Below are 5,000 nucleotides of genomic sequence, written 5' to 3'. Positions count from 1 at the left end.
AAGAGTAGCGTCCCTTGATTGAACGTCACCGGCGGAAAAGTTATTAGAAAGAGAACGTCATGTTGGTTGTGCGCATGCGTCTCTCATCCTCGCTTCCGGTGAAAGCAGCATGAGACACTTCACCGAAAGCGAGGACGAGAGAGACGCATGCGCTAAACCAATTTGACGTACTCTCTGTAAGGTGACGTCCAATCAAGGGACGCTACTCTTCCTCTAATCTCATTCCCTATATATGCTCACCTTTTTTCTGTTTGTTTGTTGTTTTAATATATTTTTTAAACCATTAAATTGTTATGCGGTTGGGCTGACTAAACTGTTTTCAATTATGGTGCTGAAGTTATATTGCCGTTTAATTGGTTTTCATTGAGATGGATTTGCCATTTTATCTGGTCGGCTGGAGTATCACGGAATCGTGTCTCGAATTTAAATAGAGCATTTATATAGCGCAATATCCACTTAAGGTGTTCAAAGCGCTTTACAAAGAGTCCCTAGCCAACAGCAACATTTAACATGTAGGACGAGACATGACGCCTGTTAGGCAATATTACATTTTTTTTTCGGACAGAGACAACGCTGTTACCGGCCAAGTACTCATTTTACACTTGAGTACGGTGAGAGAATGTGAGTAAAGAGCCTTTTCCAGGGACTCAACTATGCGCCAAGCGAGGCTCGAACCCAGGACCTTCCGATCCGAAAGCGAGTGTCAGACCACAAGACCACATAGCGGCACATAGCCCTAACATATTTGTTACCCCTCACCTCAAAACGGATTGACTAAGATGCTGAAAACTGAATTTATAGCCAGAAATATCAGACTTGCGTTGAGTTTGTTTGTTTATTGAGGAGAATGAATATCATAATCTAGTATGATAAATAGCAATAATTCATATTTTTGACCAGTTTAGCTCTAATTTGACTCTTTAGCATCTGATTCATACCGACATAATATAGTTTTGAGACGATGGGTCACATTTTTACAAATAATAAATAATCAATGGACTCTCATTGTGCCCTTGCAGATTTTCAAAATAATCATTCGAGATGATAAAATTAGTCTTATTTTTTTTTTTTTAAATACACCAAAAAACAAACAAACAAACAAAAAAAACCCCCCCCCCCCCCAAAAAAATAAATATAATTATCTACATTGATATATAAATAGATTAAGATGACCCACAATTCTTTTTTAAAAAACTTGAGCTTTTATATAGCGCAATATCCACTAAACTTGCGCAAGGCGCTTTACAAAGGGTCCCTGACCAAGAACAACAAGTAACATTAGCATGTAGAACTTGACATGTCGCCTGTTAGGCGATATTACATTTTTTTCCGACAGATAAAACGCTGTTAACGACCAGGTATACTCATTTTACCCCTGAGTACGATGAGAATGTGAGTAAAGGACTGAACAAGGACTGAACTATGCGCCGAGCTAGGCTCGAACCACAGATTAGTGAGAGGGATGTGCCTCGAACCCAGTACCTTCCGATCCAAAAGCGAGTGTCATACCACAACACCACATAGCCGCACATGTGCCATGGTCTCATTTTTAACTCACACTCAATCCTATAGATTTTTTCTACTTTTCAAAATTGGAAAAAAATGTATTTAAAATGGCCATGTACATAGAAAGCTTTATTCAACTATCATTAACATGGAAAAACTATAAACATTAGCTTTGATACTACGCCTATAATTTGTCTCATAAAAATGTAATAAATAGGCATGGGGTAAAAGTAAACTACGGATATAGTCGGTGTTAGGGGTTATCACTGCAACAGGCTAGTTCTGTCATTTACACACAGGAACTTTCAAGAGTGGCAAAAGGGTTTTAATTGCAGACCACGCTTTTCTCGAGCAGGCCATTTCAAGTCGGTAAACAGCGTCTCGATCGTAATAATATAATGTTTATATTTGTACGGCTATGTAGTCTAGTGGTATGACACTCGCTTTCAGGTTCGAAGGTCCTGTGTTCGAGCCTCGCTCGGCGCATAGTTGAGTCATTGGAGAAGGCTCTTTACTCACATTCTCTCACCTTATTCAAGTGTAAAAGGTGTACTTGGTCGTTAACAGCGTTGTCTCTGTCCGAAAAAAATTGTAATATCGCCTAACAGGCGATTTATGACAAGAACTAATTTTTGATAAAATTTGACCTTCGCACTAAGCTTGGCAACACCTCAGTTCAAACCTTTTCACAATCCGACTGACTATGTCATTCACTGTAACATATTATGATAAAGAAATACCGAGTTTATTCCTGTTTCATAAAGATCTGAACAAGTATGTATGAAAGGTGCCAGACAAAGCAAGAAAGAAAAATACAAGAAAAAAAAAACATCCCAAAAAATCAGTCGACCTCGACTGGGAATCGAACCTCAGACCCTCTGATTATTATTTATTAATGTCTTTAACAGAAATAAAACCCATAGCTAATAGGGAACGAGATTAGCGGAAGAGTAGCGTCCCTTGATTGGACGTCACCAGTGGAAAAGTTATTAGAGAGAGAACGTCATGTTGGTTGTGCGCATTCGTCTCTAGTCCTCGCTTCCGGAGACACTTCACCGAAAGCGAGGACGAGAGAGACGCATGCGCAAAGCCATGTTGACGTTCTCTCTGTAAGGTAATGTCCAATCAAGGGACGCTACTCTTCCGCTAATCTCATTCTCTATATTATATAATACTTTTCACGTGGACAAATGAATAAATAAATGTAATACATTGTATGTACCATTTCATTGTGTTCCACTCAATACACCTTAATATTATGGTTGCCATGGATACAGACAAGCAAACTGAACCTATTTTCGAGTTTTCCCGTGTGTTTTGTAATTTTTTAATGGCGTGAATGAAGGATTTATAAATAGCCCTTTTTTCATGGTGAACGTTTCAACATTTGATGTAGGAGGTGAAGAAATACTGTCTCTGATGTAGCTCCGTGGGAAAAAGTTATACGCAGAAATAATAATAATAATAATAATAATAATAATAATAATAATAATAATAATAATAATAATAATAATAATAATAATAAAAGCGTTTTGTAAAGCGCTTTGAGCACGTATAATGGATATTGCGCTATATACAAGCTCGATTATATTTTTCAATTTAAAAAAATGATAAACTTAATTCATTCTTTTCGGAAATTGTACAACAGACGTGCCTAGAAAAGAGATGGATTAAAGTATTGACATTAAACATACACAGAAAAACGGAATTAAATAACCTATAACATAACATATTATGGTATATGGCAAAATAGGATAAAATCCCTTGAATGCCCTTAATATTAATAGTAATGCCATAAATCTATTGATTAAAGATTACAATGATGATACACGTGGTAAAGATAGTATTTCAACTTAAATGTACTCATGTATATGTGGTGTACAAACATATATATATATATATATATATATATATATATATATATATATATATATATATATATAAAACATCAAAATAAATTAAGTAAGAATGTATCTATCTATTACTTGCAATATAGTGAATATTATATATATATATATAATATTATATATATATATATATATATATATATATATATATATATATATAGATATATAGATATATAGATATAAGATAATAAGTAGGCTTTATAGAATACAAATAAATTTGGTTATTGATTTATGAGTATATTTGTTATCACAATCTCAAATATCATTATTTCACTGCAGATGTTTGGAAATTATAAATGGTGTAGAAATAGATAGATTACTTCGTGAGTACATAATCATTACGCTAAAATTATCTATAGATAGTATGCACTTGGCTAAGAAGTTCACAACATTGCCATCCTGAAGTATAACGGGCTAAAACAAAAAAAAAAACTATGTGTCACCATTATCGTTTATAGTCTGGTTAATACAGTTTAGTGAGAATTACTCATAAACGCGGATGGCAAAAACAATAACAAATACCTGAGTGACGTCATCTTCGAACTATCTATAAGAATTTTAACCATGTCTACAGCTAGATAATTTAAAACTAGAGCATTTGTATAGGGCAATATCCATTAAACGTGCTCAAAGCTCCAAGAATCATTAATTCTGAACCTCTTTTGTACTATTTATTTCACGTTTGTTGTTCTTAGTTCTCACCGTACTCGTGTGTAAAATGAGGAAATGGCCGTTAACAACGTTGTCTCTGTCCGAAAAAAAATGTATTATCGCCGAACAGACGTCATGCGTCGTTCTTCATAATACATGTTGCTGTTCGTCATGGACCCTGTGTAAAGCGCTTTGAGCACTTTTAGTGGACATTGCCCTATATAAAAGCTCGATTTTAAAAATTTACTATTATTTTTTTTAAATAAAATAAACGGGGAAATTTGTCTCTAGGGTCTATTCCAAGGGAAGACTGGAATAACCCAGGCATCAGCCGCAGTGCAGCGCCGCAAAGGGCGAGATGACTTGCTCAAGGTCACACAGGACAGCTGCGGATGATCGAACTCAGTACCTTTTCGGTACGAAGCAAAGACCGTACCGCTGAGCCACGCTGCCCCCATTTATGTCTTCTTTGAGTTCCATGTATTGAAACCGGAAGGAACTCTTCTTGTCTCATCAACAAACTGTGAAGCGCTAGCGCTACTTTATAGTACTTTTCTCCCCAGTTTCCATTCAAAATAGATCGATATGTTTTACAAATATTTAATACAGAATTATTGATAGAACAATCACAGTCAATCCTGCTTTCGTGTTAATCGACCCAGGAATGGGATTCAATAGTCTGATGTCACTTCCGCCCAGCAATGAGCAGCTTGGTTCTAAACAAAGAAAATCTGTATCTTTTATTCTTCATGCTGGCTAGAACTTGTTCATATTAATGTCATGTGGTCAGAATGTATAAAAGTCAAAACATGATCAGATTTATAATTTTTTTCTCCTCTGAATACACTTTCATACTCGTTGGAGAAGTATTTCATAAGGGCGTCCACCATCATTGTTCCGATAGTTTAGAGCCAGTTACTAAGTTACATTGCATCA

At 35.6% G+C, this 5,000-nt stretch overlaps 1 protein-coding gene across 1 annotated transcript in view; it reads right to left on the bottom strand.

The window, feature by feature from the left end:
* LOC144978006 (uncharacterized) overlaps positions 1-5,000 on the bottom strand; it is a 63,788-nt gene that overhangs the window by 51,907 nt on the left and 6,881 nt on the right. The window lies entirely within an intron of this gene.

This window comes from Berghia stephanieae, chromosome 8 (assembly GCF_034508935.2).
Source record: "Berghia stephanieae isolate SIO BIC M18660-M18661 chromosome 8, UCSD_Bste_1.3, whole genome shotgun sequence".
NCBI lineage: Eukaryota > Metazoa > Mollusca > Gastropoda > Nudibranchia > Aeolidiidae > Berghia > Berghia stephanieae.
This window is presented reverse-complemented; position numbering and strand designations above follow the sequence as displayed.